This window comes from Marmota monax, unplaced genomic scaffold (genome assembly GCF_021218885.2).
Source record: "Marmota monax isolate L192 unplaced genomic scaffold, Marmota_monax_Labrador192_F-V1.1 WCK01_AAM20220418_F8-fsc00022, whole genome shotgun sequence".
Taxonomy (NCBI): domain Eukaryota; kingdom Metazoa; phylum Chordata; class Mammalia; order Rodentia; family Sciuridae; genus Marmota; species Marmota monax.
Genome location: NW_026695215.1, coordinates 25,756,510 through 25,776,478, shown reverse-complemented (window position 1 = coordinate 25,776,478; position 19,969 = coordinate 25,756,510). Strand labels below are relative to the sequence as shown.

Here is a 19,969-nt window from a genome sequence, read left to right as displayed (position 1 = left end):
TTCTTGTTCAATGAGGAAGGTAGCTATGCAGTGTGCATCTGCTGGCACTAAGGGAGGGAAATTATTAAGGTAGTCTTTATCTAGTACTGGTAAGCAGGAGTCCACACTATAAAGTCCAAGGTCATTCTTGGCACTGGTACGTTTTTTTTTCCTGGCAGTTTCTGTGGTAAGCCAGGAGGTACTATTTGACATGTCCTTGATTGGGAACAGTGGGCATTCCCATTGACAGAGCACTGGAGTGTGGCAGGCAGCATTGTGTTCTCTGTGGTCCCTGATCAGGATGTTTCTCTAGCTTTTTTTCCTGCTGGCATCAGGGACCTGACTTTGGTCTTTTTGTCTAGAAGGCTCCAGATGCAGGAGAGATTTGTCATCTTTTTCTAATTGGGGCTACTTTGCTAGAACCTAGGATTCTGTTCAGACATGTTTTTGATGAACAGAAGGTTCACAGGCTTGGTTATAGAATTGTTCTGTTTTATTTTTTCTTTGTGTGTGTGTGTGTGTGTGTGTTGGGGGGGGAGGGGAGTCTACTAATATTGAAGAGGAAAATTAAATAGAGCCCAGAAGTGATTTGAAATAATTGGACCCTGTTGGGTACATTTGCTCACACCTGTAATCCCAGCTACTTGGGTGGCTGAGGCAGGAAGATTGCAAGTTCAAGGTCACCCTCTGCAACTTAGTGATACTCTTCAAAATAAAAAATAATAAGGGATGGGGGTGTAACCCAGTGGTAGAGCAATCTTCAGTACCGCACCAAACCAAACCAAACCAAACCGACTGGCCTCTAAATCCCTTAGAGTCTTGCCCTAGTTAAGTTCCCCCTTTATTCAGGTGGCCTTTAATTTTAAATAAGAGTAAATAAGGAGCTAGGGATGTAGCTCAGTGGTAGAGTGCTTGCCTAGCATATGTAAAGTCCTGGGTTTAATCCCAGCACATGCCCACCCCCACCCCACCCCCCAAAAAGTAAATAATATTCCTTTGGCCTTGAAATTGTATCTACACTCTGGTATGGCCCTGCTTGAACATCTTACAAGACCCTTTATGGTCTGGTCCCTCCTGTATCTTCTAGTTTCTACTCTGCCACAGTTTTTCTGGCATATGAGGTTCAGTTCTAATAACAATTTTATAACTCCCTGAAGGTCTCAGCATGCTCAGGATATTCCTTCTAGTAATTTTCTTCTCATTCAAGACTTTATGGCTCAAACCAAGAGTTCAGACATTACCTTCTCTCTTCCTTCCTTGTTCTTGCTCTCTCTCTCCCCCTCTCTCTTTAAAAAAATTTTTTAAAAAATTTTTTTATTGTGGTGCTGGGACTGTACCAAGTGCTTCAGGCATGCTAGGCAAGTACTCTACTACTATGCTTCATCCCCAAGATCACAGCTTCTCCTAATGAAAACCTTTGGTTCCTCCTGGGTCCAGCAGAATCTCTCTCATGACCTTGCAGTTTGTGTAAGCTTCTTTCATAATTATACTATACTGTTAAGTTTCGGTATTTTTTGTGTGCTGTACGTGTCTAGATTGTAATCTACTTGAGGGCAGGATCTTGTTTGTGTGTATGTGAGTGTGTGTGTGTGTGTGTGTGTGTGTGGTGCTGGGGATCTAACCCAGATCCTCATATGTACTAGGAAAATGCTCTACCACTGAACCATATCACCAGCCCTTGTTTATCTTGATATCCTAGCACCTAACCATTTCTGGCATACCATTGCTACTTGGCAAATGTTGAGTCAAAAAACGAATGACCTCTGCGTATAAAATGACATGAAATCATTCCATGTGGAGCTGGTGTTACAATGAGTGTTCTGACTTTTTGGCTGCATCTTATCCATGCTGAAGCAGTGCCTCTAGCTTTGTATTTCCAGGTTGCTAAAGGCAACACTTGACTGTGAAAATGTGTTGCTTATTTCATATGGTCATGGTTTTCAGGCTGGGGGCTATTACTTGTTCTCTTTGGGTCTTGCAAAAGTTTTATTTGGGAGAGAATGTGGTAAATTTTTTATTGATATTATCTCGATTTTTCATTGCTCATTTACTGTTCTGAGTACTTTGTCCTCATGTATCAAGAAGTAACGAGTCAGTTTTGGCCACCAGGTCTCCCCATAACTACTGCCAGCATACTACCTGCCTGGGAATGAAAAATTAATTTAGCATGAAGGTACTGTGACTTTTGCTGACTGGGTTTTGAAGACAGCCGATCTCGTTGTGTCAGCGTATGCAGGAAATATGTTTATTTGACTGAACTATTCGTGAATTTGAATTCAATAACTATGAAAATATTTACCAGTTTTCTACTTAGTCTAATGCTATACTAATCCTGAAACTGATAGATTAATTCTTTGTCAGGAGACTGTGTTTTAAGTTATTTATCAAGAAGGCACAGCATTATGCTGATTATGGTATTTTGTGGGGTTTTTTTTGTTTTTGTTTTTTTTTGAGACAGGTTCTCACTCAGTTGCTTAATTTGTCCTCCAACTCATAATCTTCCTGCCTCAGCCTCCTGAGTAGTTGGATTATGGGCATGTGCCACTGCATCTGGTTTACCCACTTGGTTCTTAGTGGGAAAATAAGAGGATATCATCTAAATTACTCTCATTTAATTTTCATAGTTTATCAGACCACATAGAAATCCTCCTGAAGCTGGGTGTTAGGTAGTTCACTGAAGTCTACATAATGCAGTTATTCTTTTGTGTAAGTGAGAAACATAGCAAATTATAGAAAAGGAAAACATTAAGAATAACTGTAGTTAGGTTAAGGTAAAAATTGGTATGAGATAAAAGGGAAAACTGAGGAAAGCATAGGCACTTTAATTTGGCAATAGCTGTTAAAAATTGAAGATATTTTGAGAGCAGTGTTGAGATCTCAAGAAGTAGTTATAGGGTGCTGGGCTGTGGCTCAGTGGTACCGCGCTTGCCTAGCATGTGTGAGGCACTGGGTTCGATTTTCAGCAGCACGTAAAAATAAATGAATAAAATAAAGGTTTATCAACATCTAAAAACAATTTAAAAAAAGTAGTTTTATAGTCTGGAGGCAATAAGAATATGGAAAATTTCAGCCAGCACAGGCACATTGTAGGTTCTAGCAGTGGCTTGTGGTTTTACAGCAGCATTGACGAGTTAACATTAGTTACATTAAAGAGAAATGAAAAGTGTTTGTCTTACCATGGAAAGTTAACTCTGCATATGTTTGTTATACTTCATAAAACACTTCTATGTATGCATACTTTACTTCATCCTTCCAACATCCCTGTGAGGGAGATGACCCCACTGAACAAGCAAACCTGAAGTGGTATATAGTGGCTTGCTTTAAAATACACAAAGCCAACAAGAAAAAAAGCCAGTTTTTTTTTTTTTTTTTTTTTTTTTTAAGGATGAAAAGTTTATTTGGGGACTCATGTTTTCAGAGGTCTCTATAGACAGCTGCTTGAGGTTGCTTGAGGTTTCAAGGTACCTTGAGGTACCCTGAGGTATCAGGGCGGAAGAGTGTGGCAGAGGGAGGTGACTCATGATGATCAGGAAGCACAGAGAGATTCCACTTGCCAGATGCAAAATATATATCCCAAAGGCAAATCCCTAGTGCCCACCTCCTCCAGCTACACCCTGCGTGCTTTCAGTTACCACTCAGTTAATCCCTATCAGGGGACTAATTGGGTTAAGGGTGTCATATTCCAATCATTTCACCTCTAAATTTTCTTGCATTGTCTCACCATAAGCTTTTGGGGGACATCTCATGTCTAAACCATAACATTATGCCCCAACCCCCAAAAGCTCATGCTTATCTCACAATGCAAAATACATTTAGTTTATTTCTAAGAGTCCCCGTAGTCTCAACAGTTCAAGCATTGCCCAAAAGTTCAAGTCTAAAGTTTCCTTTGAGGGCTGAGGATGTGGCTCAAGCGATAGCGTGCTCGCCTGGCATGCATGTTGCCCGGGTTGGATCCTCAGCACCACATACAAAGATGTTGTGTCCGCTGAATAACTAAAAAATAAATATTTAAAAAAAATAATAAAGTTTCCTTTGAGACTCAAGGTAAACTCAAATTGTGAGCTCCTATAAAAACCAAAAGCAGTTTACAAGTATCTAACATAAAAAGATCCAGAGTAAACATTTCCATTCAGAAAAATGGTGGCATATAAAGAAGGGATGGGACCAAAGCAAGACCGAAATCCAGCTGGGCAAACAAGTTTTGTAGTTCTGTGTCTGGCATCTGGAACATATCGCATTGTGATGTTCTCTCCAAAGGACTTGTATAGCTTTGCCTCTGTATCCTTACTGGTTGCAGTCCACACAGCCTCTCTGTTGGCTTGCCTCTGCTCAATTTCTGCAGCTTTTCTCAGCTGATGTCCCATATTACTAGAATTTCTTAATCTTGGAAGGTCTTCACTGCAGCTTTGGCTTCCTCTTCACATCTCCATCCATGGCCCTCTCAGGGGCTGCCCACAGGGTCTCCAACCCTGAGGCACTTTGCTTGGCCTCCTAGGCATTCCTTTGAAATCTTGGTGGCAGCCTCCATGACTCCTTAACTCCAGCATTCTACATTCCTGCAGAATCAGCACCACTATTGATGCCAAGGTCTGCTGCCGTCTCAAGCAGCAGACAAGCTTCCAGGGACCCTGGCTGTAGCAGCTTCTGAGTGCCTGGGTGGCTGAGCACATTGAAAAAACTTCCTAGGCCTCTTTGTGCAAGAAGGAATCTGAGTGTGGTCTTGCCAATTCCTGAGATGTCTTCAAGCCATTTTCCTTATGTCTCTGGGCAAAGTCTTTAGCATTCTTTTTAGTGGTTCTAATGTCTTTAAGAAGTGCAACTTCCGGGGCTGGGGATGTGGCTCAAGCAGTAGCGTGCTTGCCTGGCATGTGTGCGGCCCAGGTTCGATCCTCAGCACCACATACAAAGATGTTGTGTACCCCGAAAACTAAAAAATAAATATTAAAAAAAATTCTCTCTCTCTCTCTCTCTCTCTGTCTCTCTCACTCTTTCTTTAAAAAAAAAAAAAAAAGAAGTGCAACTTCCTTCACCCCTGTCTTATTCCCACCTTTCAAGTTCATATCAAATAAACTTGGGTAAAAGCCACCAGCAGTATCCATGCCACCTTCTGAATGCTATGCTGTCTAGAAATTTCTTCTGCCAGATCACCTTTCAATTCAGCCTCACAGAAAGTCTCAGGACAACTTCTTAGCCAGAATGGAACATGAATGGCCTCTAGTCCAAGTTCTAGTAGAGCCTCCTCCCCTGAAACTTCATGAGCCCTGTCTTTACTGTGCACAGACCTATCAGTATTCTGGTCTTCTGAACTCCCACCAGAATGGCCCATTAAGCTTCATTTATAACAACCTAAAGCATTTCCAGCTTTCACTGCTGGAACATCTCAATATTCCTCCTACAAATTCCAAATAACTCCAAAAGCTTCTGAACCACATGATAAGGTTAGTCACAGCAAAGACCCCAGGCACCAATTTCTGTTTTAGTCAGCTTTTTTTTTTTTTTGTTGCTGTGACTAAAATACCTGACAAGAACAATTTTAGAGGGGGAAAATTTTATTTTGGGGCTCATGGTTTCAGAGGTCTCAGTCCACAGACACCTGGCTCCATTCCTTGGGGCTTGAGATAAGGCAGAAAATATGGTGGAGGGAAGGGACTCACATGATGATCTGGAAGCAGAGAGAAAAGCTGGGTCTTTTTAAAATATATTTTAAAAATTTTTTAATTTGTTTTGATTTGTTATACATGACAGTAGAATGCATTTTTGCCCTTTGATAGATAAATGGGGTATAATTTCTCATTTTTCTGATTGTACATGCTGTAGAATCACATTGGTTATGCTGGGTCTTGATGCTAATTTTCTCTTTCTTTTCTTTTCTTTTTTTTTCTTGTAATAGGGATTGAACCAGAAGTGATCTACCACTGAGCTATATCTTCAGCTTTTTAAATTTTTTTATTTTGAGATAGGGTCTCACTGAGTTTCTCAGGTTGGTCTTGAACTTGTGATCTCCTGCCTTAGCCACTTGTGTTTCTGGGATTACAGCATGTACCCAGCTTAATGCTAGTTTTCTGATTCTAAGTTCAAGGTCCTTTTTATGTCCTCAAATGATATTGGCAGGGCTCCTTATTCCAGTCTTTGCAAACAGAAGATACACAGAAAGGAGGTGCCGGACAGGGAAGTCTGCTCTGTTAAGAGTGTCCCAGCAACTTTAGAAGAACTGGAGCCCCGTGCTTCTCATATTTAGGGGTCAAGAGAATATCCTAGAACCAGATGGAGTTGGATTTACAATTAAGCCCATGACATAAGTAAAAGTCTTCTGATGTGATGTTGTACAGAAATTGGAAGAAAAATGGAAATTTGGGAAAGAATCTTTTGGATGTAATTCTTGCTGGAAATTGTACTCTGCTTTCAACTATATCTTCCAGTCCCACTGTCTTACATACTCCATCTTTTCCCCCATGTTTTCATCTACCTCCCACCCTAATCTTGATGTTAGTTGTCCATGGTCCACAGCTTCAGTAATGCCTTTCCCAGGTCTTAGAAGTCCTTGCTTCCCTGACACTGTGCTGTCTCTGCTATGCCAGTTGCCATTCCTAAATTCTCTTTCCTGGTGGCTTTCATTGTCTCAGGAAAATGTGCTGTGCCATTTGCAGGCATTTCTCACAATCTCACTTGAGTTGAGCTCTCTTTGCCTCTCAGTGTTCTCCTGTGCTGCCTTCTAAGCATTCTATTTCATAGTGTAACTGCTTTCACATTTCCTAAAGCTTGTCTTTTTCTTAGGCTCAAGACCAATGACTTCACATTAGGACTTGTGCTCTCTAATATTTTCCCCTTCCTTTCTATTACCAGACTTCCATCATTCAGTCTTATACTTTGGAAGTACTTGACATTTTTTCCCTTGCTTCACAAGTAATATACGAGCATGGTAGAATTCCAGCCCCTCCCCTGCCCCTTTTTTTCTGCAATACTAAGGATGAAACCAAGGCCTTTTGTTTGCTAGGCAAGTGCATTATCCCTGAGCTACATTTCTAGTTCAGAATCACCTAAAATGAGGTAGCAGTTCAGGCCTATAATCCCAGTGACTCAGGAGGCTAGGGCAAGATCTCAAGTTTGAGCCAGCCTCTGCAATTTAATGAGACCATGTCTCAAAAGAAAATTTAAAAAGCGCTGGAGATGTATCTCAGTCATAAAGTGCTAAAGTGCCCTGGGTTCATTCCATAATACCACAATAAATTAAAATAAATAAATAAATATGTAAATAAACACGAAATTCTTCATCTTAGTGTTAACCACCATTAAGAATTTGATCTATATTTATCCAGATTGTTTTTCCACCGTGCATGCTAACAGATGTGTGTGTAAAAAGAAAAGTAATTCCTTTTTTTGGAAATGGGATCATAATATATCTACTTTCTGTAACTTGCTCTTATTCACTTAATGCTTTTATCTTGGGCTTTTTTTCATGTTTAGAATGTACATATCTATGCTATCTTTTAATAGTTATATAATATTACATTGTATATTGGTATCAACTTTTCTAGTCCACTAGTGACAGACATTTGTTTCTATTTCTTTGCAGTTACAAGCATCTTTGTACAATTGTCTTTGTATAAATATTTATATACTTTGTATACTTGTGGGATAGATTTTCCCCTACAAGTGGGATTTTTGTGTTAAAGGTTATACATGTTTCAAAGGTTACATCAATTTATATTTCTTGCATGCTTCGAGGGTGTGATGGTACATGCTTGTAATTCCAGCAATTTAGCAAATTAGTGAGACCCTCAGCACTTTAGCAAGACCCTGTCTCAAAATAAAACATGAAAAGGACTAGGGATGTAGTGCAGTAGAAAAGTGCCCTTGGATTCAATTCCCAATACCAAAGCGGGGGGTGGGGGTGGGGGTGGAGAGGGTGAGGGGGAAGAAATAAAGAAAAAAAATTTCTTCTATACCACTGAACAGCATCAATATTTTTAAAAGTCTTTGCAAGTTTGAAGCTTAGATAGCTAGTTTTTACATTTCCTTATAGAGGAAAATGGACATCTTTTCATGAGTTTGTTTCATATGTATACCCTCTTCATGTCCTTTGCTAAGTTTTGCTGGACTAACATATTTGTGTTGATTCATGAGAGTTCTTGCCTATTAGGGGAGAGTTTAACTCTTCAATAATAATAATAATATTATTATTATTATTATTATTATTATTATTATTATTATAGCAGCTGTCATATTGTATAATTATTCCCAGGCACAAGTCTTTTACTTGTGTCAACTCTTGTTTTTTTTTTTTTTTTTTTTTTTTTAAAGAGAGAGAGAGAGAATTTTTAATATTTATTTTTTAGTTTTCGGAGGACACAACATCTTTGTTTGTATGTGGTGCTGAGGATCGAACCCGGGCCGCACGTATGCCAGGCGAGGGCGGTACTGCTTGAGCCACATCCCCAGCCCCTTGTGTCAACTCTTAACAGCTTTTTCAACAACTCTAAGAAGTATACTGTTTACTTTCCTCCACACTGTATTAACATACTTTAAAATGGAGTCCCAGATATAGAAAGAACATACTGCTAATGCTAAATCCAGCTCACTTCAGCTGAACGCCAGTGGGGGGCTTCTTGCCTTGGCTTTTGTAATGTTTATAGACATCTCCATCTTTTTTTTTTTTTAATAGTTGTAGATGGACAGAATGCCTTTATTTGTTTTTTATTTTCATGTGGTGCTGAGGATTGAACCCAATGCCTCACACATGTTAGGCAAGTGCTCTGCCACTGAACTACAGCCCCAGCCCCGGCATCTCCATCTTGTAATCCTTTGAGAAAGGGCATTAAAGCAATATACTGTTGAGCTAACAAATATATTCAGATGTGTTGCAAACATGTTTTTAAAAGTTTACTATTTTTTATTTTAACTGACAAATAATAATCATTTATGGGGTACAATGTGATATTTCAATACATGTTTACAGTGTATAATGATCAGATCAGGATGACTGGCATATCCATCACCCAGGTTATTTTGAAGGGTACTTTTATTGTCAGCCTATTTGCCAGTGAGGAAACTAGAACCTGAAGAATAAAAGCCTTGCCCCAGGCCACACAGTTGACCAGTGACAAGCTGGGATTAAAGTCCTATGATTGAATGTCAGAGTCCGACCCTTTCATTGTTATATTACACAATCCCTCATACAGTCCAGTTTCAGAATTGTACTTTTGTTTTTAATCCTCCCAGAAGAGGTGAACTTCTTTTCTTTCTTTATTTTTTGTTCTTCAAGCAAGCACCTAATTGGCTTCTACCTACTGCTGTTTTTTCCAGTATCTTTCTATGTTCCCTCCTACTCTCTCTCCCTTTCTACTTTCTTTCTTTTTTTTAATACCGGGGATTGAACCCAGAGGCCTCTACCACTGATCCTGAGCCAATTCCTTTTGATTTTGAGATAAGATCTCAAAAAATTGCTAATGTTAGCCTGGAACTTGCAATCCTTCTGCCTCAGCCCCCAAATTGCTGGGATTACAGACGTGCTCGTCACCATGCCTGACTTCTATTTTGTTTTACCTATGTAAAAGGAAGAACACAGTAACTTTGGTTGGCCCTGTGCCTCTCATACTCCCTTTGCTTGCTCTTTCTTATCCTCGCCTCTTTTTTTCTCAAGTATAAGTTTTAGTGCCATTTCCTCACCACCTGCTCAATCTGTGCCTCTTAGTCCTTTGTTGTCTGGCTCTTGGCCCCTTCACTTCTTCTGAACAATATCTTTGAGGTGAGTTCCTGGTTGTCTGGACCAAATATATTTTTTTTTCTTTATTTTCAGTGCTGGGGATTGAAGCCAGGGACTCACATATGGTAAGTACATGCTCTCCTAAAGCTATATCGCTAGCTTAACCTGAACGATTCTTTTCTTGTATTTGTTCTACCTCGTTCTGACTAATTCCCTCCTCCTCACCATACATGCTGGAAGAAAAACTCCACATGAGTGAATTTTTTTTTTTTTAATTGTAGATGGACCCAATACCTTTATTTTATTTGTTTATTTTTTAATGTAGTGCCAGGGATTAAACCCATTGCCTCATGCATGCCAGGCAAGGTCTCTACCACTGAGCCACAACCCTGGCCCCCATGAGTGGACCTTTTATTATGGGAAATTTCAAACATACAACCACAGAGAGTATAGTATAATGTTTGTTTCTTTTTTATTAAAATATATTTATTTTTTAGTGGCAGTTGGACATACCTTTATTTATTTATTTTTTAATATTTATTTTTTAGTTTTCGGTGGACACAACATCTTTATTTTATTTTTATGTGGTGCTAAGGATTGAACCCAGTGCCCCGCGCATGCCAGGCGAGCACCCCACTGCTTGAGTCATTTATTTTTATGTGGTGCTGAGGATACAACCCATGTCCTTGAATGTGCTAGACAAGAGCTCTACCACTGAGTCACAACCTCAGCCCATGTTTGTTTCTTTTTGCAGAACTGGGGATTGAACTTAGGGCCTGATGCATGCTAGGCAAGCTCTCTACCACTGAGCTACATCCCCCAGCACCAAGAGTATAAATAATATATTGAACCCTCCTGTCACATTTCTCATGACTAAAACACTCAGGGTCACTCCAGGTGAACTGGGCTGCACAAAATAATCACACAAGGGACAGAGATACCTTTTTCTTTGGGTTCTGTGACGGGTCCTGTGACGGCTCCTCTGACTAGAGAGAGAGAGAAAGAGCCTGTGCATGTGCTGAACCCTTTTATTGAAGAGAAGCCATTCAGATGAGGTCCTTGCCTCATTTCAGGGGGTTGAATCTAGCTTTGTGATATCAGCTGTCATCAGATTGACTGAATCTAGGAAGGCCACACCCAAAGGTAGAGCAAGAGAAGGGGACACACAAAGGGAGTTTCCATGGAACATTCTAGCCCAAACAGGGCAAAGGGGTAGGATTATAAAAGAATAGGTGAGTATAGCTCAACCCTAGGGGTATGCCTACTCAGAAGACTGACCTTGCTATCCCAGAGGGGGCGGGGGAGGGGGGTGTGGGGAGTCACTACCATGCCAGACTACAGTGATCTTTCAGATCCCTGTGGTGCTTTAGGACTGGAAGGCAAGGTAACTCAATGTGGTTCTACACACCCTCCTGCACCCCTCATCTAATTATCAACATAATTTCAACAATTGTCATCACTTCCTCAATTTTCTTACAATGTATTCCCCACTCTTTTGTTGTCATATTTTAAAGCTAAAATCCCAGATATTGCCACTGTTTGTTTCTAACTAATATAATAACATTTTACATTTTAAACATCATTATCATGTTATTTTATCTGCAAATTAATGGTATTCTCTTAATAGAGAAGACTTGATTTTAAGCCTGGCTGGGCTCCTTCCTGTTCAAATTGTGCAATTTATGACCTTTTTTCTTATCATGAAATGTGGTGAGGATAATGGTTAAAATTCTACCTCAGAGGGTTGTTGTGAAGTTATTGTATTTATTCCCACATTACATATCCAGCTAGCACAGAGCTCAAATATATATATATATAATTTTTTTTTTTTTTTTTTGGTACTAGGGTTGAACTCAGGGGCATTTAACCACTGAGCCACATTCCCAACCTTATTTTTTTAAAATTAATTAATTAATTAATTTTACAGTATAATGCATTTTGACATGTAGTACACAAATGAAGCATAACTTCTCCTTCCTCTGGTTGTACATTTTCAGGGCCATTCCACTAGTGTCCTGTTTTGTAGTTTCTATTTAGAGACAGAGTCTCATTGAATTGCTTAGGGCCTTGCTAAGTTTTGAGGCTGGCTTTGAACTCACCATCCTCCTGCCTCAGCCTCTTGATCTGGGATTACAGACAGGCATGCACCATCACGCCCAACTTTGTCTTTTCTTGTTCTTCAATTATATATTTATTTAGCAAATATTTATTGAGTACCTGTGTGTTAGCTGAAAAGGATATGCTAACTTTGGCTTCTAGAATCCTATACTCTGTTTTTGATTCTTTGCTTGCCTCTCAGATGTGTTCCCTCCTCTAAACCCCTGTGCTTGGGATTGAACTGAGGGCCTTTGCATGCTAGGCAAACACTCTACCATTGAGCTACCTCCCCAGCCCCTCAGATATGCCTTTAATGTTTTTGGTACCAGGAATTGAATCCAGGGATGCTTAACTATGGAGCCACATCCCCAGGCACCTGCTTTTCTTTATTTTGAGACAGGGTCTTGCTAAGTTGTTGAGTCTGGCTTTGAACTTCCAATCCTTCTGCCTCAGCCTCCCAAGTTGCTGATGTTACAGGTGTGTGCTACTATGCCAGTCTAGATATAGTTTTAAAAAATACATCTGCCATAGGTGTGGACATAACCCAGGTTTATGTTTTCCTCTTATATACCCTCTGTAAGTCTGGCCCTTGGAGATTTAGCTCTTCCACCCCCTCATCTTATCCCAGTGACTCAGTTCTGTAACTCTAAGTCTGGTTTCTTCACCAAGCTACAAACCCATTCTCATCCTGGTTTTTTGGGCAAATGTTAAGTACTATGAACTGAGTCTATAGACCAGAGATGCAACTTAACCTCAGACAATAAATTCATAACTTGTGCAAATCAGTCACCTTTCTTGATCTTGGTGTTCTCAGTCAGAAAGATGGAAGGACTGGACTAGAGACTGAAGCCCTATCCACCTTTAAAAGCTTGTCAGCTATGAGAAGGTGGTTTCAGAAATGTTCTCTACTTAGCATATCAGGAGTCACATCCATCATCCTGCCCGCAAATACGGTTGCTAACTTCCCTAACCTGTTCTCTCCTGGAAAATACAGGCTTCAAAACCTTATGGCCCTTCCCTCTTTTTGTCCTCAACCTTAGGGTTAGTTACTTTATAGTTCTTAAGTTAATCCTGATTCCTAGCTCTTCCCAGAATACTTTTGCCTTTTTTCAGCTGTGCATCTGCCTTCATGTGGTTTCCTTGCCTGTACTCACTTTGTTTTTCCTGACTCTGTGTTCTAGCTCACATATGCCTTCTCCCTTCTGACAGTCATGACTGGCAAAGAAACAGTGCATCAGTGGCATTCCACAATGTGCTTGGAACTTCAGATATTTGTGTGCCTAAATTTTAATTTTTAAATTAAAACAATTTTTTTTTTTTTTTTTTGTAGTACTGGGGATTGAACCCAGGACCTTGCACATGCCAGCAGATATTCTACTACTGAGCTACATCCCCAGCCCTTTTTATTTTGAGACAAGTGAGACAAGGTCTCACTATGGTGCCCAGGCTGGGCTTGAATATGTAGTTCTCCTTCCTTAGCCTTCTCCGTCACTGGGAATACATTTGTACACCATGCTGGGCTTGTGTTCTTGAATTTTTTTCATCTTCAAGATTGTAATCTCCTCATACAGGCACCACGTTTTCTTACATTGTATATAATTATTGCAGTAGATTTGCAGTAAATACTGACTTAATGTGTGAACTAAAGCAGACTTTAAGTAAAGAACATTTATGCAAATGTTTAGAAACACAATGTCCTAAGAATATGGTATTTTTGTAGTGAGGAATGAAGGCCTACTTTATGAAATGGTACCATGGTACTAACTTGGGTGTTCATTCCTTGATCTCATAATTCAAGAAATCCTTTTTTCCTGGCTTGTCTTGGAATTGGGACATTTTCTGACTCTTTTGATAATATGATTTAGCCTCTTTAAAGCGTAGCTGGTTTGTTGTCAAGGGACAGTGAAAGGTAATTTTCAACATTTATTGCAAGCTAATTTATTATGTACTAGACACTGTGCTAAGTGCTTTCTTTTCTTTTACTTTATATTTAAAATAATCAGATGAGATTATTTTCATTTTCGTTTTATAAATGAAAGAACCAAGGTTTAGAGAAATTAATAACTTTTTTAGTGTCCTATACATAGAAAATGGCAATGCTGGTATTTTGACCCAGGTCATCTCATCTCAGAGCTACTCTTTTTTTTTAATATTTATTTTTTAGTTTTAGGTGGAAACAATATTTTATTTTTATGTGGTGTTGAGGATCGAACCCAGCACCCCTCGCATGCCAGGTGAGCGCGCCAACACTAGAGCCACATCCCCAGCCCTTAGAGCTGCTCTTACCTCATTGTACTATCTTCCTGTCCAAAACACATCTACTTTCAATTAGCCTATTTGTATAGCACTTATCTTTAAATAGCTTGTATGGCATTCTTTTTTCCAAAAAAACTAGCTGTTCCTCTATTCTTTCTAATTTTGGTGGAGGGCAAGCCACCATTTTTTTAGTCACTGAGATTTTAAGCCATGGAGTCATATTTAATTCCTCTTTTTCCTTTCACTGTTGACTTTTCCTGGGTAATACATTATACTTACTCTATTCTTTCTGGTTTCCTTGCCTTACTCTTAACCCATGCCCTCCAGGTCTAGCAGTTACGATAATTGATTTTTCCTTCCTCTTTTCTTATCTCTACAGTCCTTCTGAAAGGTTTGTCTTTTACTCATCTGTCTCCAATTAAAAATCCTTCCCTGGGGCTGGGGATGTGGCTCAAGCCTGGCATGTGCAGGGTGCTGGGTTCGATCCTCAGCACCACATAAAATAAAATAAAGGTGTCCACCGAAAACTGAAAAATAAATATTAAAAAATTCTTTAAATAAAAATCCTTCCGTGGTTCCTGTAACTGAGGTTGCACAAAGATAGTTTTTAAGTGTGTTAAAATTGCTTGGGAATTGTCTTTAAAACTACTGAAGTCCTCACAATAATATATGAGGGCCATGTTACTGTTTCCACGTTAGAGATGAGAAAAAGGAAAGAAGAGACTGAGTCACTTATACAAGTCCTTTAGGTAGTTCTGGCTACTAAAACAATACTACAAACTAGGCTTAAATAGATTTATTTTTCAAGTTCTGGGGGATGGGAAGTTTAAGATCATGATCAAGATCAAGATGCTGGCTGTGTGGTGCACGCGGTGCAAGCTTGTACTCCCAGCATCTTGAGAGGCTGAGGCAGGAGGATCGAAAGTTCAAAGTCAGCCATAGCAACTTAGTGAGATCCTGTCTCAAAAAAAAAAGGGGGGGGGGCTTTGGATATGGCTCAGTGGTTAAGCACCCCTGGGTTGCATCCCTGATACCAAAAAAACCAACCAAACCCCAAAACAAAACCAAACACCTCCCCCACCCTGCAAAAATAAACAAAACAAAAAAAGATCAAGTTGCTGGGTTATTCAGTTCCTGGTAAGAGCCTTCTTCCTGGTTTGCAGATGATGGTTTTTTGCTTTGTCCTCACATGGCAGAAAGATCTTCTACCACATGTCCCATCCCTTGAAGGCTGTGCCCTCATGACCTTATTACCTCTCAAAGAACCTACCTTTAAATATTATCACATTGGAATTAAAGTTAAACACAAGAATTAGGTGGGGGGCACAAAGATCTTCAGTCCTTAGCAGTTATGTTGGGGAACTGTATTTTTTTTTTTTTGGAGGAGTGTACCAGGGATTGAATTCAGGAGCACTCAACCACTGAGCCACATCCCCAGCCCTATTTTTTTTTTTTTTTAGAGAAAGGGTCTCACTGAGTTGCTTAGCTCCTTGCTTTTGCTGAGGCTGACTTTGAACTCTTGATTATCCTGCCTGGGTCTCCTGAGCCACTGGGATTACAGGTGTGCTTCACTAAGCCCAGCTAGGGTTATATTTTTTAACAAGCTTCCTAGATTCTGATGCTCTGACAGATTTAGAAAATACTAGTAACTTTCAACCCCTTTTAGAATCCCTGCCCTAAATGCTGCTTGGTCATGGCCACCTTGCTGGTGCCTTTCCTGATAGTATACTTCTCTGATTCTTCTTTCCCTGTCTTTCTGTGCCTATTCCTTTTTTTTTTTTTTGACTCCATTATGGATTGACCTATCCCCAGCTCCCCACTGTATGTTCTCTTATCTTCCATGTTTGACACTTCAGCTACTTGAAAGTGGTGAAAATATCCAAATCTGTATCTCTGACTTCATTCCATTTTCTGTCTGCTACTGTCATTTCACAGTTAACAATGCTGTTACTCATCTTGTTGTTTACGACATTGGACTCTGGAGTTGAAAGTCTAGGTCAGAATCAGATTCTCCCACTCTCGGCTAGGTGTACTGGAGAAGATCACTTAATCTGTTTAAATTTAGATTCCTTATCTATGAAGTGAGGATAATAGTAATCTTCCTTATGGTATTGTGAAGATTCAGTGAGAGAATGTTGATTGGAAACTCAGCAATTTGGTAAATATTTATTGAACACTTTGCTTTGTGCCAGGTGAATGGATGTTGGGAGACAGTGATAACCAAGGTGTCCTCTCCATGAAGGCAGTTTTTAGCTGGCTACTGAAGTGTTACTGGCTTTACCTCCTTAGTCTCTCTGTTTCTTCTTTTCTCCCTTCTAATTGTCACTACTGTAGTTCAATCTCTTATTATCTCTTGTCTAGACTATTATAAGAACTTTCTACCTAATCTCTATACTTTCAGATAGCCACCAGAGTCTTCTCAAACTGAAGAATTTGGCTGGGTGCAGTGATGCATACCTCTAATTCTAGCAGCTTTTTAGGCTGAGGCAGGAATATAACAAATTAGAGACCAGCCTGGGAAACTCGGTGAGATCCTGTCTCAAAAACTAAAAAAGGGCTGGGAATATAGCTCAATGGTAGAGCACCCCTGGGCTCAATTCCTAGCACACCCCACCCCCTGCCACAAATTTGAGAATTGGGATGATGCCATTTCCCTGTTTGAGATCTTTTAGTTTTCCCAGTGGGAGGAAATGAGTTGTGGGGAGGATTTCCTGAAGACAGATGTGAAGACCACTTAAGAGCTCAATAGGACTCAGTGGCATAGACAAGAAAGTGGTACTGTCACATATTTGTCAATCCTTGTTTAGCAGAAAGTTCAGATTCCTTAGCAAGGGCCCTAGGACAGTGCAAAATTAAGATCTGACCTGAGAGCTGGGGATGTAGCACAAGTATACTCTTGCCTAGCATACATGAAACCCTGGATTTGATCCCCTGCATTGAATGAATGAATGAATGAATAAAGATAGATAGATAAGTAGGTAGATAATCTGGCCTGTTTACTTCTGATCTCTTCTAGTCCCCTCATTTGCCCCAACCTCCAGCTCCATGGAACTGTGCTTCTGTATATATATCATTCTCTCTCCCTGAATGACTTTATCTTTCTCTGTTTATGGAAAGCTTTATTTGTCCTATAATACTCAGGTTGGTTACCTCTTTTTGGGATGCTTTTATCTGCCTTTCCAGGCAAAGGTATTAACTTCAATCATTTTATCTTTCTGTTTTCCTTTTCTTCCAATTCCCTTCTTTCCCTTCCCTCCCTTTTCCATTTCCTCCCTCCCTTCCTTTCTTTCTGATAAAAAATTCACATACCACAAATTTTACCATTTTAGAGTGTTCATTTCACCAGCAGTGTATGAGTGTGCCTTTTCCCCCACATCCTCACCAACATTTGATTTGTATAGCTAGAGATGATGAACATTTTTTCATATGTTTGTTGATCGACTGTATTTCTTTGAAGTATCTTCAGTTCCTTGGCCCATTTATTGATTGGGTTATTTGTTTGTTTGTTTGTTTGTTTTTGGTGAGTTAAAAGTTTTTAAATTTTGAGACAGGGTCTTGCTAAGTTGCTTAGACCCTAGCTAAGTTTGCCAAGCCTGGTCTCAAACTTGTGATCCTCCTGCCTTAGCTCCCCATTGGCTGGGATTACAAGTGTGTACCGCTGCACCCAGCTACATTTTGTTTATTCATTAGTTGACAGAAGAACCTTAGTAATTTGTATTATCATTATACTTGTCAGTTTTCTCATGGTTTTTGTTTATATATTTGTTACTCTGTGGCCAGGATCCTCTCATCTGTACATTTCAGTGCCAATGAAATGGCAGGTGCCATTGATTGATGAAACTAGGCGTGGTGGCACATGCTGGTAATGCCTGTGACTTGGGATACTGAAGCAGGAGGATCATAAGTTGGTGGTCATCCAGGGCAACTTTAGTTAGACTGTTTCAAAAAAAAACCAAGAATGTAGCTCCGTGGTGGAGTGCCCCTGGATTCAATGCCTAGAACCAGGGAGGAGGGGTGGGGGGGATTGTTGCATCATTTTATCTCCCTTTCAAGGAAACACGACTGCCTTTTCAATACCTCTCATCTAAGTCATGGTTGCTGGGTAGAATGTCCTCTCCTCCCTCCTCATCTAATTCAGCTTGCTTTAGAGGTTGTTTCAAAATCTCTCCTCCTGGAAGGCTTCCAACAGCATCCAAACTTTAATCTCTTGCTACATTTTCTTCACGCTGGTGTACTTGAAATGTTTATTCACTAGGCACTTAATAAATATAGTTTTGTACTGGGACATTAAACTCACTAATACCAGGACTCCCTTTTTTTTTTTTACCTCCAGTACAAAGGTGCTATAACTAGTAGAATTGCATCTAATATTTTGCCTTACTTAAATTCACCTGTATACTTTGCAAAAGGAGAGACGGAGAGGATGAGGATGAGGAAGAGGGAGACTGAGTGACAGAAGAAAGAAATAATTTAAATAGCTAATTAAAAAAATTAAATTTATATTTTAGGTGTAGATGGACACAACACAATGCCTTTATTTTTATGTGGTGCTGAGGATCGAACCTGGGTCCCACCTGCGCTAGGCAAGTGCTCTACCACTGAGCCACAATCCCAGCCCCAATTTTTTTTTTTTTTTAATTGATATGGTGTCTTGCTATGTTGCCCAAGCTGTTCTTGAACTTGTGAGCTCAAGCAGTCTTATCTCCACTTCCCAAGTATTTGGGACTACATGTGTGTGCCACTGTGCCTTGTTGATAGTGTGATTTTTATTCACTATTTCACTCAGCAAGTGTTTGTTCACTGGCAGTGGATGCAGTTCATCCCATTACAGTTAGTATAACTGACAAAACCTATAAGTGTAGAAAATTCCTGATCATTGACAGAAGAGAAATTGTTTAGGTGACTAGGGGCACGAGTGATGATGGACTATTATATTAAAAACAAATGAGGGTTATACTATAGAGAATTTTTGACTCACAGAGACTTACTGGAAATGATAAAGGAGAAAGATGAATTGGGAGAGGCTGCAAGCTGAAATCTGTATAAAATTGTGTACTAGTTTAAGCAACAAATACATGAAAATAAAAAATATCGTAGATCTTAAAGAGTTTTTCTCCCTTGACGAATCACTTCTTTAACTATTCGTTAAGTGAAATAGCAAAGAATGACTTGTAAAGAATACAGTCAAGACATTTCTTAAGAGAAATCAGCTACCAATAGAAGCATCAACAAAACAACCTACTCAGTTGGAAGCTTACTCTTTCACATGCATTATTTCTAAATTTTGTCTCCACTGTTATTTTTCTCTGCATTTTCTCTTTCCAGCTTCTTAACTTCTTATAAAAAATCTTGATTTTTCTTTTCTTTTTTTTTCATAGTAGGAATTGAACTGCAGGGCACTTTACCACTGAGCTATATTCCTAGCCTTTTTTATTTTTGTTTTGAGACAAGATCTCATTAAATTACTGAAACTGGCCTCGAACTTGCAAACTTTCTGCCAGGGCCTCCAGAGTTACTGGGATTATAGGCATGTGCCACTGGCCCCCAGCAGGAATCTTGGTTTTTAATGAGAGCAAATTGTTTTATTCTTAAGTGCTTAAATGTAGTAACTTTGGTGTTTTATACTTGGTAATTCTTTGCCTCCCTTGGCCAATTCAGATCTGAAGTGGTACATTCCAGGACCTTACCTGGTTACTTTCTTGACTTTGGATGAACTTCACCATGTGGATTACTCTGGTTATCTCTAGTTCTTCCATTTCCCTGAGTGTTTATCTATTTATTATTAGAGGAATTGGTTTATCCAGTTTTGTCTGAAAGGAATGCTTGTTTTCCGGGATTAAGGCCAATATTTTTTTGCTTAATTTTTGGGTAAAACTATCCCAGCTGCTGCTCCAGAGATGAGCTCTATGAAACCAGTTTTATTTATTTAGGAAC

At 39.6% G+C, this 19,969-nt stretch overlaps 1 protein-coding gene across 7 annotated transcripts in view; it reads left to right on the top strand.

Moving 5' to 3' along the window:
• Positions 1 to 19,969, top strand: part of Rad54l2 (RAD54 like 2) — a 156,733-nt gene that overhangs the window by 28,189 nt on the left and 108,575 nt on the right. For 2 of the 7 annotated variants that reach the window (XM_046431827.2, XM_058574840.1), the window contains exon 2: positions 9,776 to 9,807. The exons of 3 other annotated variants lie outside the window; for them this stretch is intronic. The gene's annotated coding sequence lies outside the window, so the exon portion shown is untranslated. Of the gene's footprint in view, positions 1 to 8,440; positions 9,725 to 9,775; positions 9,808 to 19,969 lie in introns of those variants that run through there. 2 more of the 7 variants (XM_058574843.1, XM_058574842.1) reach the window with 1 other exon arrangement.